This window comes from Erinaceus europaeus, chromosome 2 (assembly GCF_950295315.1).
Source record: "Erinaceus europaeus chromosome 2, mEriEur2.1, whole genome shotgun sequence".
Lineage (NCBI taxonomy): Eukaryota > Metazoa > Chordata > Mammalia > Eulipotyphla > Erinaceidae > Erinaceus > Erinaceus europaeus.
In genome coordinates, this window is record NC_080163.1 from 52,069,880 (window position 1) to 52,082,439 (window position 12,560).

Below are 12,560 nucleotides of genomic sequence, written 5' to 3' on the forward strand. Positions count from 1 at the left end.
CAACACTCCCCCTATCAATTTTTCTCTGTCCTATCAAATAAAATAAATATTTTTTTAAAATTAAAAAAAAGATTAATCAAAGGCAACTGACTGGGTTCCTTATTTATCTACACACCCAGCAGACTAGTTTTACTAAAAAGAGCATTTCAAACTGTTGTGCTAAAGATACCTCAAAGTAGATTAAATAGTTGCAGGTTTTCCTTTATCTTTCCAATAGACCTCCTACTGAGGTCTAGGAGATCACTCACCTAGTAGAGTGCACACTTAGCCATGCATAAGCAGCCAGGCTGGAGTCACCATATAGGAGCACCACACAAAGCAGAAGCTTCATAAGCAGCGAAGCAATGCTGTGAGGTATCTCCTTCTCTTTCTTTCCCTCTCTGCCATTCACTCTTTTTTGTTTGTTTGTTTAATTAATGATTCAATATTGATTTATAAGACTGTAAGATAATAAGGGTATAACTCCATACAGTTCCCACCACCAGAGTTCTATATCCCATCCCCTCCATTGGAAGCTTCCATATTCTTTAACTCTCTGGAAGTGTGGACCAAAGCTCTTTTGGGGATGCAGAAGGTGGGAGTTCTGACTTACGTAATTGCTTCTCCTCTGGACATGGGCATGGACAGGTCAATCCATATCCCAGCCTGCTTCTTTGCATGGTGGGGTAGGGCTCTGCCGAGGTGAGGTTCCAGAAAGCATTGGTAAAGTCATCTCCCCAGGGAAGTCAGGATGGAATCACAGTAACGTCTAGAACTTGGTGGCTGGAATTCAATGAGCTGGAAAGCTGGACAAAATGTTTAATAATCAGGAATCACAAAGTAGGAACAGAGCAGATGAAAGTAGGGACCTTAGGATAGAAGGATGCTAGGAAGTCTACTTTAGGTATGTTCCTAGGAGCTTATGTTTTAAAATATTTGCCTGAGCTTGGTATCTATTTAATATAGGGATGGACTATAAATATTGTCTGGGAAGATGGTGTCAGAGTTGGGAGTAGAACTAGGAGGCAGGATTAGGGCAGAGAGTTGCTTGCAAACTTGAAGAAGATAGATAAATGCAATTAACTGTTGACCACAATAATCTAACCCAGGTCCCATATCTGTTGATATTCAGCACTGAAGTCTGTACAACCACTGAGTCCCTGTCAGACTAAGCTCATAGTTCATAATAACACTTGGGAACATTCTAGGCTTCACACATTTCAAAACCAGTCTTCTTCAAGTGGCAGAGAGAAGGGAAGTCCCGACCATTGCTGTTTTATAGTGAGGGTATGGTCCTGAAGAAGCTCACAAAGGGCTTATAATGACGCTCCGAATGGGTGTGACCAGTGATGGTAGAAAGAAGGATATATCAGAAGTGTAGGCCCATATTATCTATGGGGAAATCCAAGGATTCCCTGTCTAGGACCCCAGGTGATGGGGTGGCCTGATAGTGGCCCAAAAGGCCATTGTGAAGGGAGCCAGCCTCTTGGCCTTATTTGTCGTATGCTTTACATTGGTTTGTTCTAACCCTCCCCCACCAAGAGAATTGGATCAGTCCTGTTAATTTCGCGGGCCTGTTTGGCCCCGCCCCAAGGAACCCCTCGGGTTCCTGAGTGAGAGAGTTCCTGAGATCGAGAGGAAGAGAGAGAGGGCCAGAGGGTTCCTGAGTTCGAGAGTTTCAGGGTTACAGAGTAAGAGAGAGTTCCAGTGTGCCAGAGTTTCAGAGGGTTCCCCAGTACGAGAGTTCCAGAGTGCCAGAGTAGGAGAGTTCCTGAGTTCGAGAGTAAGGGAGAGGGTTCCTGAGTTCCAGAGTAAGAGAGAGAGTGTTTGTGCCGCCACAAAGAGACAGCAGAGTTCTGTTTGGTGATTAGTTTGTCTTAGCTTATGAATCGTTGTTCCTGAATAAAGAAATACAGCTTCCCTGCCCAGCCGTTGTCTCCGCGTCTCTGTTACCCGCCCGTGAAGCAAGCCAGCCCGGCAAGAGCCTTACGAATTTTAACAACAAATGGCGCCCTTGCCGGCAGGTTGGCTTCACGGCGGGTAACAGAGACACGGAGACAACGGCTGGGTAGGGAAGCTGTATTTCTTTATTCAGGAACAACGATTCATAAACTAACACAAACTAATCACCAAACAGAACTCTGCTGTCTCTTTGCGGCGGCACAAGCACTCTCTCTTTTTCTCTCGAACTCAGGAACCCTCTCCCTTACTCTGGAACTCTGGAACTCTCGTACTGGGGAACCCTCTGAAACTCTTCCACTGTGGAACTCTCTCTTACTCTGTAACCCTGAAACTCTCGAACTCAGGAACCCTCTGGCCCTCTCGATCTCAGGAACTCTCTCACTCAGGAACCCCTCTCTCGGGGTTCCTTGGGGGGGGGCCAAACAGGCCCGCGAAATTAACAGGACTGATCCAATTCTCTTGGTGGGGGAGGGTTAGAACAAACCAATGTAAAGCATACGACAATTCCCCCTTTTCTTTTAACTAAATGGCTACAGTATCAAGGGTGTGGGGTCAACAGAAACCTATATCATACAGGCATTTTTTAAAAAAGAAACTGGCACAAACTAAACTTTATCAGCTTAAAAAAAAAACATTTCTTGCCTCTGGGGGGCTACTTGCCTCGACGGGCATTTGCATGGGGGCGGGGAATCGCCTAGAGTCCCACAGGCAGCTGGCTGCAACTTACTTACTATGAAACAAAACTTGTTATTAGCATATCTACTGCACGATCCAACGTTTCTAATAGAGAAGGAATTTGAGACTTTTACATATCAACAACGTCTTTTAACCTTTTGTTACACCCATTCAAGATGGAGACACACCCTAGGTGTGGGCCGGAGAGGAAACCTCAGGCATGAGAATAATTAGCATAGCCACTGTGCGATCTACCATTTCTAATAGATATGGTAGTGTTTTACATATCAACAAGTCTATTTAACCTTTTGTTTAGACCAACTTAGTTAAAATATATTGATTGTTAACTAATTTTTACCTCAGACTTTAAATGTAAGTTAATTTTTATCTTTATGAGAATTACGTTGAAAACCTTTTTCATTTAACTTTGACTAGTAAGAATTTAGCCTTAAAGCTACTGTTTACCAAACTTTAAACATACACATAAACATGGTCATTAATACACAAGGAGAGAAACCTTTGTTACGAAGACATGTCATTTTAAACACGAATTTAAATCTGTACTGTCTTAGTGGTTGGGGGGGGTCACCATTTGGAGGTGGCTTCCCGCACAGCTCCATTCCCGAGCAGCTCCACTTCTAGGAATTGCAGGTTGCGATCTCTGCACAAATCTCTGCGTACTCCAGCTTGTCTGCCTTCAGACCGGACCGGCGGCTGGAGATCTCGTGTGCCCAGTTTCGGCAGGGAGCCTGGGGGTCCGGTAGGCCCAGGATGGTTCCAGAATTCATAGAAAGAGGGCAGGCAGACCATCTTTGTAGAAGGCGTGGGCCTAGGTGCCCAGGGGTGGCGGCCATGATAGGCCGCGGCCCTGCCCCATGGCCCTGCCATGTCTGCTGCCCTGCTCGCAGTGGCCGAGCAGCGTGGAGGGATCACACGTCCAGTGCCCTGCTCCACGCGGTGGAGAGCCGGCTCCTGTGGGCTGGCCTCGGGCTCTTGCGTGTTGGCCTCGGGCTCCAGGGGCTCTTGTGTGCTGGCGTAGGCCTCCTGCGTGCTGCGGGGCTGTGGGGCTGCGGGCGCGGTGCGTGGGGTTGTCTGGGCGCAGCCAGCTGGCTGGCTGTTTAACCAGGTGGAAACGGCAGCTCTGTGCCTTGCCTCCCTCCCGCTGGCTCTTCCCGCTGGCTGTTCTGAGTTCGCCCGAGCGAGTGGAAACCACAGAGTGGTCCAGAGATAAATGTTCCAGAAACAGCAAAACAGTCTCGTGAAGAAAGAGCAGAGGCCTTTGGAGATCTCTTCACAAGCAGAAGAGAAGGCCATAGTGCATAGGTAGCCAAATTGTCTTTACTTATCTGAGAGATGCGCAGGTCAGGTCCACGTGGGCGCCATTTGTTGTTAAAATTCGGAGGCTCTGGCTGGGCAGGTCTAGCTTCACAGGCGGGTAACAGAGACGCGGAGACAATGGCTGGGCAGGGAAGCTGTGTTTCTTTATTCAGGAACAACGATTCATAAACTAAGACAAACTAATCACCAAACAGAACTCTGCTGTCTCTTTGCGGCGGCGCAAGCACTCTGTCTTACTCTTGAACTCAGGAACTCTCCAACTCTGGAACTCTGGAACTCTCGTACTGGGGAACCCTCTGAAACTCTGGCACACTGGAACTCTCTCTTACTCTGTAACCCTGAAACTCTCGAACTCAGGAACTCAGGAACTCTCGTACTCGGGAACCCCCTGAAACTCTGGCACTCTGGAACTCTGGCGGGTTTTCTTGGGGCGGGGCCAAGCGGGCCCGCGAAATTAGCAGGACTGATCCAATTCTCTTGGCGGGGGAGAGCTAGAACAAACCAATGTAAAGCTTACGACACTTATTTTCAGCTTTTGTAATCACTTCTTTATCTGACAAGCTTGGACTTCTTCCCAGTTGTTAAAGTGTTGAGTATCATTTATTGTATTCAAACAGTATCAGGTTTATAAGATCTGGCCTCAAATTAGGAAGGAAATAGACCTAGGGTTTTAGTGGGATCTTAGCCTGAAGGTTTTCTGCATTTACTTGCTTGGCAATTCTAATGAAGGTTATAATAGGGACAGTAATCATCCTTTACTTGTTATATAGTTTTTGCCAATATAACTCTTGGCCAGTCACATGATGTTTCTTCTAAAGCTTATCAAGGGGCAACAATAGTGCTGATGCTCTGTCAGAAAAGATTTAAAAATATGTGAGAATATGTCTTCCTTCCTTTCTTTTGTAGTTAATTGAGTAGAGTGATTGAGGGAAGTGAAGTAAAGGGTAGGAGAAGAAGGTGTTTAGGCTCTTAATAATAGCTAACATTTCTTTGTAATAGCTAACATTTCTTTGGCACTTAGTATGTTCAGCCACTACTTCTTTTTTATTTATTTATTTTTTATTTAAGAAAGGATAAATTAACAAATCCATAGGGTAGGAGGGGTACAACTCCACACAATTCCCACCACCCTATCTCCATATACAACCCCCTCCCCTGATAGCTTTCCCATTTTCTATCCCTCTGGGAGCATGGACCCAGGGTCATTGTGAGTTGCAGAAGGTGGAAGGTCTGGCTTCTGTAATTGCTTCCCCGCTGAACATGGACATTGACTGGTCGGTCCATACTCCCAGTCTGCCTCTCTCTTTCCCTAGTAGGGTGGGTCTCTGGGGAAGCAGAGCTCCAGGGCACATTGGTGGGGTCTTCAGTCCAGGGAAGCCTCAGCCACTACTTGTATTGAATTTTCTTAGCATCTTTTTTTTTTTTTTATAACACTCTGATCTACCATGTTGATTTACAGATTCTTGGAATTTTTTTTGCATTTTGTTGAAGTCTACAGATGATCATGGAAACATTTGGTAGTCTATGTTATTAATGCAATCAGTTACCCGTTTTGTTCTGGCTTACTAAAATGTATTTAGTTATTATGTAAGACAAAACAAACTATTTATTTTTGAGTCAAACACCCTAAAATTTTGCTCCATGTTTACCTTAAAAATCATTAAATCTAAAGCATGTTCTGTTTGTTGTTACTTCTTCTAGTAAATATGTTTTAGTCATCTATCTCATGCTAAATGTTAGAGTCGTCAGTGAACATAACAGGCCTCAATGAGCTTATATTCTAGTTATGGATTGCTAATAATCATACAAATAAATACAAGTTTATATATTTTTCCACTGAAAAATTTGGAAGGATTAATACTCTATCTCATTGAGTACCTAACTCAGCTTGTGTATGAACCAAAAAGCAAGCCATTCTGAGGAAGCCCTGAAGACATTAGACATGAGGTCTGAATGAAAAGGGTTGTAGTTATCTTGTGTTACTTTCTTACCCAACGTGAGTTCATGTTTCTCTATAACCACACCCCAAGTCTTTCTGAAGAGAATTTTTATGTGGCACAGTCAATGCAGTTGTGTTTTGGAGATGCTTCTGCCATCCCTCGCTGTTAAAGTGAGACTATGACCTTGCTAAACTAGTGTATTCCAGCTCCCTAGCCAGGTATACATTCAGTTGGTTTCTGGATGAGCACATCATTTCTGCTAGGCCAAACACAGCAGCAAGATTCCATCTAGGGACATTGTCTTTTTATTATTATTATTATTTTATTTATTTAAGAAAAGAGACATTAACAAAACCGTAGGATAAGAGGGGTACAGCTCCACATAATTCCTACCACCCGATCTCCATATCCCATCCCCTCCCCTGATAGCTTTCCCATTCTCTATCCCTCTGGGAGTAGGGACCCAGAGTCATTGTGGGTTGCAGAAGGTGGAAGGTCTGGCTTCTGTAATTGCTTCCCCACTGAACATGGGCGTTGACTGGTCGGTCCATACTCCCAGTATGCCTATATCTTTCCCTAGTAGGGTGGGTTTCTGGGGAAGCAGGGCTCTAGGACACATTGGTGGGGTCGTCAGTCCAGGGAAGTCTGGTCGGCATCATGTTGGCACCCGGAACCTGGTGGCTGAAAAGAGAGTGAACATACAAAGCCAAACAAATTGTTGAACAATCATGGACCTAAAGGCTGGAATAGTGCAGATGAAGTGTTGGGGCGGGGGGTTCTCCCTGCAGACTCTTGTGTACTTCTGCTTTCAGGTATATATTTTTCCCTGGTTTATGGACACATGTGAACATATGCTCTATCTCAGGGGACCTGAATTATATCTAGGTTTGGGGACTTTACTGGGGAGTGGACCACCTGGAATGGAATTAGAGAATACTATGAAAGGAAAGCTCTCACCCGAGTGATGAAGCTGAAGGGTTGTCATTCCACACCTGAAGTCTCTGGACACAGTCTGAAGTGAAGCATGCTGGGGTGGCACTCCAGCATTGATTAGGTTGTGATCCTCGGATGCAATATTATTTGATTTGAATTGAGAGAAGCATGCAGGAAAGTGGGCCCCACCCTAAGGTTCCAGGCCTAGGGGAAATATAGGCTCTATAGTGGAAATGTGAGATTCCTGCTGTCTTAGGGTTCAAGAAGACTATGGATAGTTATTGTTATCATCACATTATTTGGTAATTGGGTTAACTTTGAAAATTCCCTTTGTTAGGATTTGCTGTATAATACCCAGCATCTTGTATATAGCTGTGCTACCAGTTGCTTCTGTTCTCCCTGGTCTAGGCTTTTGAGAGAGTCAACATATCAAAGACTCAGCCTATGTATTAAAAAGACTCAGTCTGTGTTTTCAAAAGTTCTAAACATATGATCAATTTTCCCCCTAGGGACATTGTCTTAAGCTGTCAAGTAAGCCACTATGCTAAGGACCATGAAGATATATATATATATATATATATATATATATATATATATATATATATATATATATATATATATATAAATCTTGACAGATTACTAAGAGTCAACTAAGTCAAAAAATGGTGTTAAACTGTACCTGACTCTTGAGTATATCTCTTCATCCACCAATGACTGGCTAGTCAGACAAGTCACATTACATTCCTTTCTGGTTAACACCAACATGGCAGTAGTCTGTTGTTGTTGTTCTAATGATTATCTAAAATTCTAATGATTTTCTTCTTAGACATATGAAGAGACTGAACTTGTTTTTATTTATTTATTTATTTATTTATTTATTTTGCCTCCAGGGTTATCGCTGTTGCTCAATGGCTGCTCTACAAATACACTGCTCCTGAGGCCATTTTATTTTTTTATTTTGTTATTGTTATTGCTGTTGTTGTTGGACAGTACAGAGAGAAATGGAGAGAGGAGGGAAAGACAGAGAGGGGGAGAGAAAGATAGTCACCTGCAGACCTGCTTCACTACCCATGAAATGACCCCCGCCCCACAGTGGGGATCCAGGGGCTCCAACCATGATCATTATGCAGGTCCTTGCGCTTCAAGCCATGAGTGCTTAACCCACTGTGCTACTGCCCAGCCCCCAAGAGTGAACTTCTTTACTGACTTAACTAGACACAAGACTTGAGTGGAGCTTAAATTATATGACTTTTGATGTGCAGAATTTCCCATCAAGCAAGTGGAGAAATGAAAGCGCTGACTTTTAGAAAATAATTGCATTGGGGAGTTTATAGTTTACAGTACAGTCGTTGACATATGGGTACAATTTCTCATCTCCTTATGGTAGAAAGTACTGACGTTTTTACACTTGTGCCATACTTGTTCTTTAATTTAACCCATCCTGGCTTATATTGGCCACCTTGAACTGATTGTTTTTTAAACAGTAATACCACTATCCAATAATATGAGTATAATAAAGGAGGTGAAGGAGAAGGACCTGAACATTTCTGTGAGCAAGACATGGGAAGAAGCTGAGTTAAAAGGAGCAACCAAATCAGAGGTAAACTGCAGATGGATTATTTTGAGGCTATTGCTGTGATCTAAGTAGTGTTGGTTGGAGTGTCATGATGGCACAGAGGTGGCTTAAGCCTGGGTTCTAACACATGCTAGTGGTGCACTCGGCCAGGTACACCACCACCCAGCCCCTTAACTCCTTTTATCTTGCACTAGCCTGCTTCAGAGGAAACCTTCAAAAAGATAACACTCTGCACCTTAAAAAGCAGTTGTAGCCATTAATCTATTAGTAGTTTATATATTCAAGTGAATTAATGACCCTGGTCTTCTAAGAAAGCATCATCATTCCCCCCCCCTTCCATCTCAGTTTCCTTTCATCTCATAAATGAATAAATAAGATATTTTAAAAAGAGAGTGAGAGCCATGTTGACTGTATTTTTGTGGTGGCCTGATCTAGTTGCCTTATTACTCTTTCTTCCCCCACTCCTTATCTTACATTACCAAGCAATGAGGAAATTTTACTGTATTATGTTTCCAGATCCTTTTCTCCTTTCTGGATTTTACATGTTCTTTAACACAGTCAGTAATTATATGCCATAAGTCTGACACTGACATACCTCCATTTCTCTCTCACATAACTGCGTGAACGTGAACTCTCTATAATGACCGTGTTTAATTAGAAAATGAGAAGATGCAACTAATGAGGACAGGTGATAAAAACAACTATCAACATTTCTTTTAAATTTGCCTTTATCATAAAATTCACTCCGATTAAGCTCTAGTGAACCACAGAAATTTTCTATAAATGTCACAAACACCATTCTATATGAATATATTACCAGAGTGATTCAAATTGTTGGAAGACTTAGAATAAGAACAACACCATCTTTCCTATAAACCTAAGCTTCATTGATACCTTTGGCCAACTTAACTTAGAAAGGTGGATTGTAAATTACAAATATAATGCTTAATGTAGATCTCAAAAAGAAGATTTTTTTTTTTACCTGTAGGTACTTTATTGGATAGAGACAGCCATAAATCAAGAGGGAAGGGGAAGGTAGAGAAGGAGAGAGAAAGAGAGACACCTGCAGCACTGTTTCACTACTCACAAAGCTTTCCCCCTGCAGATGGGGACAGGGCCTCCTGCCCTAGAGTTGCTCCAGGAGCAAAGGTTTAAATGCTCTGAACTCTGCTGCCTCCAACCAGAATTTCCTTCCACACACAGTGAAGGGAAAATACAGTCATTTCCATGCACACATGTCTTCTGAAAAAGGATGGGATTTCTGAAAGGAAGCAGCTGGCCATGCAGATCTTTGTGTATGAAGGAACAGATAGGCTAAGTCAAATTCAACATTAATGGTCAAAAAAGATGAGTATTCACCCTAACAGATTAAAAAGCAAAAAGGTAAACTAGGACGAAAAGACGACAAAGGAGAAAACGGTAGTCAGCAGCACAACCAGTGAAACACATATCACTACCTTAAATTGTCTCATTTCACAATGTACCAGCCTCCCCCCACTCCTCCCCAAAGGGCAGCTGCTACTTTTACAAAGGCCTAGTAGGGCGAGTTGTTTATGAAGCTCAGAAAGGAAGGGCCTGCAGGTTTACAGTTTGAGTAAATGTGAACTGGAAAAGAACAGCACGTGTGGGATTTAGAGATGATCAATAAACTGAATTAGTTCAATTGTTAGGATGATTTAAGGAGTTCTTAAATGTAAAGTGCTTAGAACAGACTCCTGCTCAGGGTATGGGTGATTGGAATTTCTTAAAATAAATAACAGATTTTCTAATGCAGACCTGGAACTCCACCCCATCAACCTAGCCAAGGAGAACTGGGAGTCTCTCAAGTAGCAAAATGTAGCAAAAATGTCCACTTCAGGCTATAAGGTCAAATTCATGTAAGATGCTGACTAGACACTCAAGATTATAATGCCATTAATGACAAGTACTACATCTTTTTTCAGTTTTGTATCATATGAGTGTAGTGCAAATATCTAGAACATAATAGAAACCTAGTGATAATGGCTTATTGAATAAATGAATGGGCAAATGTTACTTTTTTTTTTGGAAAGCTTGTGTTCAACTGAAATTTGCTTAGAAATTTCGAAGGATTTTTAAAATAGCAGTATTTTAACCACAGCATCACTGTAGCCTTTTTTTTTTTTTCAGCCTTCATATTGTTTTGTATATCCGAAGGAATTTTTATGGTCTTAGAGGAGTACCATTTGGCTAAACTTACCCAAATCCTGCTCATCCACAGGCAGTGTTTACAGTTCATAAATCAGGAGGTAAATATTTGTGGCAAATTTACTTCCACCAGAAGGCAAAGAACTCAGGTGTGTTTTACATACAATAGTTGCTGAGTAATACTTGAAGGGCACAAAGCGCAGTAAGCAGAACCAATAGCTCTACCTTGCAAATCTATCCATTACATGACCACTTTTTTTTTTACCATTTTTTTTTTTTTCTATCTCCAGGGTTATCACTAGGGTTCGGTGCCTGCACTACAATCCACTGCTCCTGGAGGCTATTTTTTGTTGCCCTTGTTGTTTATCATTGTTGTTGTTATTGTTGTTGTTTTATTGCTGTCATTGTTGTTGGAAAGGACTGAGAGAAATCGAAAGAGGAAGGGAAGACAGAGACGGGGGAGAGAAAGATAGACACATGCAGACCTGCTTCACTGCCTGTGAAGCGACCTCCCTGCAGGTGGGGAGCCAGGGGAGCCAGGATCCCTACAACATTTTTTTTTTTACCATTTCCATTGCTACCCCACTGTGCAGACCACAGTTAGTTGTCATTAGGATTACTACAATGATCTCCTCACTGTCCTCCCACTTCCCCCTCCCCTTTTTAATTCTCTTAAAATAGAAACCAGAGTGACTTAGTAAAACATGTCAGATCATGAACTTCCTCTGCAACAGACATTTATAACAGTTGGCATTCAATCAGGAAACCAGAACCCATCTAGGTAGTTCAAAGAGAGGGAATGTATGTTATATGAAATTATATAAAAGGTTAATAACTGCAGGAGACATACTATCCTTAGGCTGGAGAAACAAAAGGAAATGGTGCTACAGTCAGAACCACTGAAGTGGCTACTGTTGGAACAGAGCTGTCTGAGCAGCATTGCCAGCTGCTGTTGCTACAGTGCAGCTGTCATATAGAAAAGGCTGCCAAGATCTTCATTGGGGAAAAAAAGGAGGGGAGAGAACTGTTCCTTTTTCTACCTGCCAACCCTGCCAGTACCTCCCACTAGCAGAACCTAATAAGGAAGCCAGTAAGCAAGGGAATCTAGGGAGTGTTGTTTATTTAATAGCTCCTTGTCTTGTTCTCTGCACTCTGGTTGTTCTGTCTTCTTTGCTGTTCTTTAGACACATAAGGCTCTCCTTCCCATGAGTTTACCACTTCCTCTGATCAGAGTAACCTGACCTCAGATAACATTGTAGCTCACACCTTCATCTCCTTTCTACTATTATTTAAAAGGGATGCTGCCGCAAAATAATATAAAATTGTGAACCTTCCTAGCTCTTGAGCTCTTGTATTATTTTATCTTTTGTAGTAGCACTATCCCCTTTATAATACACTATATGTAATGTATACATACACAGTCTTATCACACACACACACACACACACACAGTTTTAGATGGAAACAGAGAGAGAGAGCGCAAGAGGGATATCATATTACCAAAGCTTCCTTAGGTGCAGTGGGGGCTGGACTTGAAGCTGGGTCACACATGGCAAAACAGTGCACTGTCCAAGTGAGCTATTTCACCAGTCCACATGTAAATATATTTTATTCTATATTATTTATTTCTTTAGTTATCTCTAAACATATGCTCAAATATATATATATATATATAAATGTACTGTTTATGTGTGTAACATATGTATTTTAGTTTTCCATATTCCCCACTACCAAAATATAAGTGTCACAGGCAAGATTTCTCTGTTGATAAATTCCCAGTGTTCAATCAGTTCTTGTTAACTCAATAAGCAAGTGTAATAATCAGAAGATATATTTTTTATGGCGTGAAAGATATTTTTTATGGAGTGAAAGATATTAATAAACTTAATAGTTTTGGAAAAGGAAAAGTAGCCCAGTCTGTTCACACCTTTTCCTCTGGAAAGCCCAAATTCCACTCAGGCTGATAGATTCCCTTATCACCAGAATTAATT